Below are 12,437 nucleotides of genomic sequence, written 5' to 3' on the forward strand. Positions count from 1 at the left end.
GGATAACTTTAATAGCCCTTAAATTCTTAATACCAATTATAATAAAGTCCATAAAGTTCACATCTTTATAATTATTCAACATATGAATTGATTTTATAATACAAAAGAGATACATATTATTTCTCATTTGTACTTTTTTTATTGTTGATATTTTGAATTTAATGTTCCTAATCTTAAAATTCAAATGTAACTTGTGACAACTTAAAACTCATATGCTAATGTAATCTTTATGGTTTATGCAATTCATGCACCCACTACACCCTTAAACCAATGCAACACCAAACAACCCCCAAAAGCAACCTAAAGCAACTTCAAAAACTCATTTGCGAATGTCATCCTTATGCAACTCACTGCAATCTCACATGCATACCTAATGCAACATAAAACAACTTTAAAAACTCATTTGAAAATTTCATCCTTATGCTACACATGCAACCTCAAATGTAAGCCCAACACAACCTATTACAACCTAAAACAACTAACTGCAATCTCATATGCAAGAGATCATGTAAGCCAACCCATAACAGCTTATAAACTCTTATGTTAATTTCATTCTCATGCAATCCACTGCAACCTCAAATGAAAGCTCATGCAGCGTAATGAATGTTATATTATTTATTGTATAAAATAATATAATGTTGATTAAATGAGTGTGACAAATAAAATTGGTTTGACAAAACATTATTTTGTCCACTTGTAACATACAAAGGGAAGTTACAAATCTATTTATTGATTTGTAACTCCCAAAATATCACCATAATCAATATGTAAATGAAGTTACATATTCTTGAATTGATTTTCATGTGCTATAATGCTTTATAGCTGTTAGGAATGTTGGGAAGTTTTGACAGCTTATATCTAAAGTTGTTACTTGGGGTTACAAATTAGTATCCTGTCAGTTTCAGTTTGTAGCATTTTTTGATGCTTTGAACGTTGTAACTCCCAAAGTAGCCTCGAAATCACCCCTTTAATTCCATAAACACCAAATTTATCATTGGTAACAAACAAAGAGGTTTGTGGAATTTAAACAAACGGTGATCCAAAACTCTATAAATAGAGACTATTTGGTCACTTGTGAATATTAGTTTTTCATCCATTTTAGCACTTGGATGAAAAACAAAAATGTTTGATAATTCCAGAGAGTTATTTCCTAAACTTGAGTCTCTTAACGATAAAAGGAAATTTCACTATTTATGCATAATAGTGTCTTATATTACTAAATAATACTAACACTATTCATTTTTTCAATTTGGTGCTAAACTTTCACCAAGTACCAAAAATACCCCTCTCATTTTTCCCCTCCCAAAAATTTTCCCCCCACAAACTCTCTCACTCTCTCTCTCGGACCTGAAGAAGAACCCAAACGTAAACCCTGAAAACTCAAACCCCAAATCGATCTCACCCTCTCTCTTTTGCTTCTCCCACCTTGACGACCGTTCATCGACCCTGCCATAGACATTGTAGAGGGAAACCACGACCTCGACATGAGACTAAGTTCGAAACCCACGACGTCGAACCCTCCACAATCCCATCAATTTGAAGGTAAATTCTTGAACCCTCGTAATGATTATTGGTGTTTAAATCATCTTGAATCCAAATCTTTGGAATGGGTATGGCAGTTCTAAGGGCTAGGTTTTTCTTTGGTTTTTCCGACGGGGCTTGTTGGGTTCGATGCAACCTCGATTAGACGAACACATTAGGCTAACATTCTGTTAGATTAGAGCTCGATAGAGATCGATAGGGATTGATTTGAGCTCGATAGGGATCGATTTGGAGCTCGATAGGAATCGATAGAAATTCGAGATAAGCTTGATAGGTGCCATTGATGAATTCTCGATGGGGTATGGTTAGGCTCGATTATAGCTCGATGGTCACTATCGATTGCAGTTCGATGAAAGCTTGATGGGTACATGGTTAGGCTTGATAGGAGGCTTGATGGGGTCTATGGTTAAGAGCTCGATATAAGACCGATAAGACAGTAATTGATTAAGGTTGAAGGGGTTTTGGTTAAGCTCAATAAGCTCGATTGTTCTTATTAAGGAAGATTGGAATTTGTTCTATAAGTTAGCTCGATATGAGCTCGATAATGACTCGATACTAGTACTCGATAAGCTCAATAGCAACTCGATAGAAGCTTAATAACCTTGTTTATTATAGTAGCTTGATGAATTTTTTTTGAATTTTTTCCAGATTTTGTTTGACATATGGTTTTCTTACCAATTTTTTTCATGTGTTGTTGCAGATGCCTAAGTTGCTTGTTCCGTTTAGTGATCACTTTCCTAGTCGCGTCACATATCGGGGTAGTAGCACTTTAAAGGATATTAAGATTAGGTTTGTGTAGCTCAGGCTGAAAGAAATGGCTAAGGAATCCCCTTTCAAGCAGTTTCTTTTTGACTTCAGAGTTAAATTTCTCAGGAGTTTTGGTGCATCAGCTGCTTTTGAGGAAAATTTCTAGTAATAAAGAAGATGAGGTGCATTTCTTTCTGGGGTTAAAGTCTTGTAGATTCGACATCGGGGAGCTTTCCCTGGTGACAGGGTTGAATTTCAGTCGCTTCCCATCACCAGAAGATTTGGACGAGCGTAATCTCAGCGACCGATTGATAAAGGAGTATTTCAATGATGCTGAGAAAGTACAGCTCTCACAGGTGATCAATGCTTTCAAGACTTGTACTGTTGTGGAAGATGTGTACAAACTTGGTATTTATTTGTTGGTTGAGGGTGTTCTAAATTCCATAGAGGGAAAGTTGCATATATGGCGAGATATTCTGAAGATGGTTGAGGACGTAGACTACTTCTTCAGTTATCCATGGGGGAAGTACTCTTATGGGAGAATTTTACAGTCTTGTAAGAAGGACATGCTGAGGCAAAAGGAAAACTATGAGAACAAGAAGGATGCCAAGGTGCAGCAAGAGTCCAAGTACAGTATGTATGGTTATGCCCCGACCTTACAATATTGGGCATATGAGGCTATTCATCAGATTGCGATGGAGTTTGATGTGAGCTTGGGAAACATGGTCCTGATGATGCTTAGTTGGTCGCATCGGAAGAACAAGGATTTCACCAAGTCTGTTCTCTCACCGATGTTATCGAAGAAGAATGTAAGTTATATTTGATTGACATTAAACAATTATTTTTATCTATATGCTTATCTTTTATGATTATTTGAGTTAACCTAATGTTTTATGTTGTTTACAGTTAATCATCCTTTCGATGTTGAAGCCTCGACCAACAAAAAAGGACTTTTATTTATCGTTGACAGAGGGACATCTTCCCCTCTATCCCAGGCTTAGCCAGGATCTCGGGGAGGCTGATGAGGAGGAGGAGGATGCGACTTTTGAGAAAGTCATCGAGATAGTTTCTCAGGCAGCAGAAGCAGCGAAGATATTTGATGATGTTGTCTCGGAGGAGAAGGAGGTTGTAGGTCCCACCACTCCTGTTGCCCCAGCCCAGCCCCTGTGCTAGCCGAGTTGATCGAGTGGTTGGATAGAGTCAAGGGTCGATAGGAGACCCTTCTGAAGAACCAGTCAGTGATCATGGAAACTGTCAGTCAGATCCTGACGTTTATTAAGGAGAGACCGAGGGGCTCCAAGGAAGATTCAGAATCAAAGTCACTGGATATTCCTCTGGGCTATGTTGATGATCCAACCACGCTTCCCACCATCATGGTGACACCTGATGCTGCAAATCCGGGAGTTGCTATTGTCAACCCTGAGGAAGTTGCTGGAGTTCGGTTTCAGAGGACTAGACGCCAAAGACACAAGCCAGATTGGTTTGAGGACTACACTGATCCCACGAGGAAAAGACCTTGCACTGATGCAGCTGCCCCAAAAGAGGAGTCTACATAGGAGGTTACACAGGTGTTGTACTTTCTCAAGAAGCCAGATCACAAACATTATAGGATAGATTGTAAGTGGTTGCTTGAAGACATCCTCAACAAGACCCCGAGGGTTGTGAAGGCTGGGAATCATGGTCCAGCATGGTTTCTAACGTGGAAGACACCCCAGCCATGGCTCAATGATGGGGTAAGCCAGTTATACCTAATGTTAAGAAATTTTGTTTTGTTTTCAATTTTACAAGTTCTATTTTTATTGACTCGATGTGAGCTCGATAGGAGCTCAATGGGGGGTTACATTGGATCGATATGGCTCGATAGTGTCTCGATGAGAGCTCGATGGAAGGGATTATGTTTGATCTTAGCTCGATGGAAGCTCGATAGGAGCTCGATGGGAGGGGGGGGGGTATTGTTGTGAAAATTATATGTGCAAGTGTACACAGTCCAACACAAGTAATATAATGATAAGTGAATCGTCTCCACAAGGATTGGTATTAAAAATTTCAATGTAAACACCAATTAATTACAACTTAGAAATTTAAGAAACTGAATTGAGTGGTTGTTGAAACTAAAATAAAATGAAAGAAATTACAATATGTTTAAAATTAACCACAAGTTCTAGAGAAATAACAGCAAGAAGAATTATCAATGGAAAAATGGGACTTGAATAGCTAAATCCCCCTATGTCAAAAACTGCCCAGAATGCTATAGCATTACATTTAGCAAATCACACTAGAGTTAACTAGAATTCTCAATATGCTCACCTGATTTTTCTAAAACTCGTGAATATAGTTCTACCATCCAATCAAATATATTCCTATATCAAATCAGACTTATGAACACAAATAACTACACCAATTCTCAGAAGTTATGCAAGGTCAGTAAAATACTCCTATTCTACTCACTAAGAACAACCTAACAATGGTTATGCTCTTGCATGATTCAAGTACAAACTACTACATTCAACCTTTCCAGAATTAAATCTAGCTTAATAATCTACCATTGTTGGCTAAACAACAACAAACAATAATCATGAACAACACTTGAATGAACAATGGTGAATTTACGTAAATATGCATTTAAACTTTAATAACTATGACATATGGTTCTTTAACCATTCAAGTCTCAAAAAGCTTAGCTCATAGCTAAATTAGTATCCAAAATCCAACACAGAGAATTGATATCCATGGGTACTAGAGTAGCTAATTAAAATTAGAAAATACAAAATTAAAGAAGAAATATTGGAGACAAATCCAATATTGATGATGTGTGAATCCTCCTTGTCCTTCTTTTTTTTTCTCCTTCAATGGTTGTAGTTCTCTTTTTTCTTCTTTTCGTTCCCTGTACTTTTCTCTATGATCATTCTCCAATGACTGCTACATTACCAGATACGGCTGGTACTCTCATTTTCTCCCCTTAGGCCCACTAATTTGGACCGCCTTTCTATCCAAAACACTCTAGCTGGCTTCACTGCTGGACCTCTGCCACCTTGGCACGAATTAACAGAAAATGACACAGCTGGCTTTAATTTTCCATGCCAGCAAGTGAGCTCCAGCATGAATTTTAGCAATCTGGAAAATTTCAACTTTTGCTTCCAAACCAAACTTCCAATTTTTCTTCTTCAATCCTTCCATGGATAGCTTGATTCCCTTTTTTTCACAGAAAACTAGAACAAGATTAGTTATTTAATTTCAATTTAAACCCAAAACATTGCAAGACTCCAATATTAGATCAACTAATTATAAAGATAGATAACAACTTAAAATTAACAAACAAACACCAAAATCATCACTCTTTTTATGAATAATTAAGTTTAAAAGTCAAATAAATAACTCTATATTTTAGAGTTATCACCTCCCCAAACTTAAGACATTGATCGCCCTCGAGTGATGACTCAAAAAGAAAGAAAGAACAGACACACAACAAAACCGACTCAACAGCAACACACAATTGAGAGGATATGCTTTCTTAGGATTTAGCTTAGCAAAGGAAATGCTCTCAGAAATTTATTAAAATGATGGTGGAATATGATGATGATAGTGATGAGTGTGCCTCTTGCCAATGTTCTGAATCAAATCTCGAGTGCTAATGATGCCACAAATGCATATGTCAAGTGCTCCCACCAATAGAATGTCCATAAACCTTCCCCAAACAATCTTGATTCCCTAGAAAAAAAATTACACCTCGATCCTAAAGCTTAATGCTTGCTTCCATATGTTGACTTAGTGAGACCCTCTCCACTAATGTAGACTAACACTACACCCAAGATCAATATGACTTTAACTAGCTTATAATGTTTGGCTTAGGTTAGGGTAGGATAAAAGGTAGTATCTTTGGCTCACAATACCCTAAACATCTCCATTTATCTAGGATCAATTACAGGCTCACAAACAATTCCCCAAAGATTCACCCACAATATTGACATTTTTATATTTCTCTTGCCATTATTTAATTCCACACAACTAGGAAATAAAGAAAACTTCAACACAACTTCTTCACTTTTTTTTTCAAAGATGCTACACCCCCAAACTTAGTTTCAAAACCTATTATTTTTTTTTTATATATATATATATTTTTTCGAAATTGCTTTCTCTATTTTTTTTTTTCAATGGGGATGCACTCTTTATATTTTGCTTTATACAGATTTTTTAAAAAATTTATTTGACAAAATATATACACAAGGAAAGAGAAATATCACATGAGACTCACTCTCCCCCCCAAACTCAAACCCAACATTGTCCCCAATGTGGCCACTAAGAATAAGAACATGAAATAGCTCACCACAGTAGTTGAAGTGCTCACACTCCCCCCTCACCTACTCTCAAATGTATATCCTAAATAAATTGAGATGGTTAGGGAGGTAAATGAAGGATTAGGTGTTGTAGGGTAGATGATCATGGGTGAAGAAGAAAATAGGCAAATAAGCTCAAAAGGGGTGACTAGGGACAAAAATATAATGGGTTAGTTGGAAAGGCTCAAACGTCCAAAAATGGCCTAAATCATGTCCGTGGTGTAGTGTCATCTAGGATTTCGCCTCAAGGGCCACACTAAGCAATTCTAGAAACTTAAACTTTCACAAGGCATTAACTAGCTCTAGAGGATCAAGAAAATATGGGAGAAGGAAATGCACACAATATTGAAAACAACACAATCAAATCACCTTTCAATATCCTTAACACCAAAGAAAAGCACACAAGATGCAATGACAAAAGGCAATGAGGATGGAGTAAGATGGATGCAAGTGATCATCACTGAGCCCTATGCTAAGCACTACTAAACAAACATAATCCTCTCAATACAACCAAAACATACTGACAGGAACAAAAATAGCAACAACAGAACAAATAAAACAAGACAGAAAACAAAAAAACATAAAACTATTTAACATAAAGTCAAAAGGTAAAAGAACTAAGAAACCCCCTTGAACCTAATCAGACTCCTCAGCAGGATAGTCCATCGCGTTATCTTCAACAGCAGCCCATGGCTCCAAAATTTGCTCGGGGAAGGCAGGAAATGAAGGTGCACTTTTGGGGAGATTCTTCTGAAGTGCTCGATGCATCACCACATCCCGTTGTTGCTCATACGTCCAATAAACATGAAGACGCTCACACAACTGAGTTTGAAGAGCCTCTTGCCTGGCCAACCGGTCTAAAATTGGGTTATTCATAGATGAAGAGGCAGCACCTTATTGAGCACGAGAATCACAAAAACGGATAACACCTTTGTTGGACAGGCGCTCTTCATCCTTCCACATAGGCACACCATCGGCCTTACACACTTGAGTCACTAAAGACGGAAGAAAAATATTCCCACTCGTCCGGTGGGCATAAGAAAATATCTCTTGGGCAAGAATACTACCCACATTAATATACCGGCCAGTGAGAATACAATAGAGCATAATCATGCGCTCCCAGCTAACTGAAGAATCGTGAGATGTGAGCAAGAATCGAGTCTGAACAAACATATACCAACATTTAGCTTGAGGCTGTAAATCAGTGCACTTGAAATGAAATGTCCCAAATGAATCAATACGCCAATCGACCCAAGGTTTAGCAAGCAAAGTCACAATCTCTTGCATTTTCTCCTCAGTGGCACTTGCAATGAGCTGAGAGTATTCGCACTCAACTTCAGTTAACCCAAATAACTGATTAATGGAGGCTCCTGAAAATGGAATGTTAGTTGCACGAACAGTAACAGAATCAGGCCACACTGAGTTGAGGAAATGGGAGTAGAACTCATTGACCACGGGAACCACAGATTCATCGGGGTGCTAGCAAAAAGATTCCCACTTCCTTTCCTTTATATTATCAGCTAGCCAAGATGGAACACCCGTGAATGGAGTCTTTTTAGGCAGAAAACCTCTCTCGGGATAGATATCTTTAAGGCAAATAAAATCGTCAAATTTTTGCCTTGCTGCTGGGGAGGAAAATTGTTCAATGGAACTGAGATCTTTAACACTTTTTTGTTTTTTCTAAGCACTCTTTTTTCTGGGATGAGACATAGGGCAGCAACAAAAACACAACTACGAGTTTCAATAGGAATGCACACACACAATACCAGCCAGACAAAACCCAAGAATTTGCCTCCAAATAATCAATAAGATGCAACAAAAATGCTAGTTGACCCCCAAGCAGAATATCAACCAAAAAAAAAATGTACCCAATTGCCACAGAGAACACAAAACCTGGTTAAGGGAGCCAATAGCTGAGAAATGACCCAAATCGTGAGCTACCTACGCTGGAAGAAAACAGAGCTGGTGAGGTACTGTGTGCGAGACAGAGAGGAGGGAGACTCAGTATGGGATTGAGCTTAGGCACGGCTACGAAAAATGGATGAAACTGGAGAGAAGAAGCAGGGGAAATTACGGCTGGGGTGGATGGAACTCAGGGGACTGGGTGGAAACGAGTGGGGCTGCGCACTTGGGCTTCGTGACTGGGGAAATCATCTCAGCGGGAGATGTGGGGCTTGGATAGGATCTGACAGCGGTGGAAGGTGGGGCTGGGCGAGGTACGGTGTGGGACGGAGATAGGAGAGGCGGAGCAGAGGAAATGTGGCTAGGGTGGGTGATAGCAGTTAAAGAAAAAGGAAGGAATGGGTGAGGGATTATTCTGATTTTTTTTTCTTTTAATGTCTCTTTTCCTTGCTTTTGTTGTTTTGTTTTTGTGTTTATTTTTTTTTCTTCTTTTATTATTATTCACCAGCCGAGCCCAATCCATACAACCCCGAGACCTTGCCAGGTGCTCTGTATTGCCTCAAATTTGTCTATTAAAGAAGCCTGCTTGCTAAATTCCACGCTGTAGCATCCTGGAGCATTTATAACTTGCTTGCCAAAACTGAATTTCTTCCCCAAGCTGAGAAAATCAGTAACTTTCAACCCCAAAACTGCACCAGTGCATCAAAATCAAAATTTACCCTGCCTCCAGTGGACCTAAAAAAAATTAAAAAAAAATACAGCAACACTAAAACAAAAATCAATAACAATAAAGTAAAGAAAATAACATTTGAACTAAGTAATATAAAATATAACTATATGTATATATATATTTATATATATATATATTTTTCTTTTGCTTTTTTATATATATAGGTATATTTACAAAATAACTTGCTTGAATCTCTCTCTCTCTCTTCGGGTCTCCCTTAAAATAACACAAGGAGCATAAGGCAACCCGAAGTACCATCCGCTTCATGCATCCTCCAAAGTAATGGAGGTCTTCGCTCGGTTGACCTCTCCTTCCCAATAGTGCTTCAGTCGTTGGCCATTCACTTTAAACTCGCTACTAGACTGATCTTCCCTTACTTCAACAACCCCATGAGGATACACCTTGATGATTGTGAATGGCCCCGACCACTTAGACTTCAATTTACCAGGAAACAACTTCAGTCATGAGTTAAAGAGCAAAACTCGCTGTCCTTCTTCAAAAAATCGAGGTTGAATCCTCTTATCATGCCATCGCTTAGTCTTTTCCTTATACAACTTGGAATTTTCATAAGAGAACAACCTCATCTCCTCAAGCTCATTCAATTGCAACATGCGAGCTTCCCCAGCAGCTTTGAGATCCATATTAAGCTTCTTAATAACCCAATAAGCCCGATGCTCTAACTCCACAGGCAAGTGACAAGCCTTCCCATAAACCAAGCAGTAAGGGGACATTCCTAATGGTGTTTTAAATGCAGTTCGGTAAGCCCAAAGAGAGTCATCTAATCTTTGAGACCAATCTTTGCGAGATGGAGTAACAACTTTCTCTAGCACACCCTTGATCTCTCTATTGGAAAGCTCAGCTTGACCATTTGTTTGAGGATGGTAGGCAGTAGCGATCTTATGTTTCACACTAGATTTAGCCAACAAGGCTGCAAAAATCTTATTCACAAAGTGGGTGCCCTCATCACTTATAAGACCCCTTGGAGTGCCAAAGCGGGTGAAAACATGCTTATGTAAGAACTTCATGACCACCTTAGAATCATTGGTAGGACTCGCCACTGCTTCAACCCATTTAGAGACATAATCGACTGCCACCAAGATATACAAATTCCCAAATGACGGTGGAAATGGCCCCATGAAGTCAACTCCCCAAACATCGAATAATTCCACACTTCAAGGATGCAATTCAACAACATTTCATTCCTTGCTGAAATATTTTCAACACGTTGGCAGCGATCACATCTTTTAACAAAATCATGAGCATCCTTGAAAATAGAAGGCCAATAGTAACCCGATTGAAAAACTTTAGCTGCTGTCCTTTGCCCACCAAAATGCCCACCATAAGGAGCTAAATGACAATGCTCTAGAATACTTGAAACTTCATCCTCAGGCACACAACGCCTCATGATACAATCTGGAAATTGCTTGTACAAATAGGGCTCATCCCAATAATAAAATCTCACATCATGAAAGAATTTCTTGAGCTGCTGCCTATTCAAATCAGGTGGCTGCAAACCACTCACCAAATAATTGACAAAACCAACATACCATGGTGTAGTGACTTGGTTCACAACTATCAATTGCTCGTCAGGGAATGTCTCTTTGATAGGCCCTTCATCTTGCTTCTTCGTACTGGACTCAAGCCTAGATAAATGGCCAGCCACTTGATTCTCTAGCAATGACGCCAAAAACTTGTAGTGAAAATTATATGTGCAAGTGTACACAGTCCAACACAAGTAATATAATGATAAGTGAATCGTCTCCACAAGGATTGGTATTAAAAATTTCAATGTAAACACCAATTAATTACAACTTAGAAATTTAAGAAACTGAATTGAGTGGTTGTTCAAACTAAAATAAAATAAAAGAAATTACAATATGCTTAAAATTAACCACAAGTTCTAGAGAAATAACAGCAAGAAGAATTATCAATGGAAAAATGGGACTTGAATAGCTAAATCCCCCCATGTCAAAAACTGCCCAGAATGCTATAGCATTACATTTAGAAAATCGTACCAGAGTTAACTAGAATTCTCAATATGCTCACCAGATTTTTCCAAAACTCGTGAATATAGTTCTACCACCCAATCAAATATATTCCTATATCAAATCAGACTTATGAACACAAATAACTACACCAATTCTCAGAAGTTATGCAAGGTCAGAAAAATACTCCTATTCTACTCACTAAGAACAACCTAACAATGGTTATTCTCTTGCATGATTCAAGTACAAACTACTACATTCAACCTTTCCAGAATTAAATCTAGCTTAATAATCTGTCATTGTTGTCCAAACAACAACAAACAATAATCATGAACAACACTTGAATGAACAATGGTGAATTTACGTAAATATGCATTTAAACTGTAATAACTATGACATAGGGTTCTTTAACCATTCAAGTCTCAGAAAGCTTAGCTCATAGCTAAATTAGTATCCAAAATCCAACACAGAGAATTGATATCCATGGGTACTAGAGTAGCTAATTAAAATTAGAAAATACAAAATTAAAGAAGAAATAATGGAGACAAATCCAATATTGATGATGTGTGAATCCTCCTTGTCCTTCTTTTTTTTTTCTCCTTCAATGGTTGTAGTTCTCTTTTTTCTTCTTTTCGTTCCCTATACTTTTCTCTATGATCCCTCTCCAATGGCTACTACACTACTAGATATAGCTGGTACTCTCCTTTTCTCCCAATTAGGGTACACAACATCATGTCCTCCAAATTGGTCAGCCCCTTCATTCTCTGTTCCTTTTCTATCCCGAATCTCCTAGTCAAATTCTTGAAGAAGAAGAACCCATCGAATGAGTCTTGGCTTAGCATCCTTCTTTGCTATAAGATACTTGATTGCGAAATGATATGTGTAAACTACCACTTTAGTCCCCACAAGATAGGCTCTATACTTGTCAAAAGCAAACACAACCGCCAAAAGTTATTTCTCGGTGGTGTTATAGTTCAATTGAGCATCGGCTAGCGTCTTGCTTGCATAATAAATGGAATGAAAGACCTTTTCTTTTCGCTGCCCAAGCACGACACCCACGGTAAAGTCACTCACATCGCACATCAATTCAAAAGGAAGAGACCAATCCGGAGCTACAATGATGGGTGCGGTGATAAGAGCCTTTTTTAAAGTCACAAATTCTTCTTGACACTCCTTAGTGAACTCAAATGCTCGATT

Source organism: Humulus lupulus, chromosome 6 (assembly GCF_963169125.1).
Source record: "Humulus lupulus chromosome 6, drHumLupu1.1, whole genome shotgun sequence".
Lineage (NCBI taxonomy): Eukaryota > Viridiplantae > Streptophyta > Magnoliopsida > Rosales > Cannabaceae > Humulus > Humulus lupulus.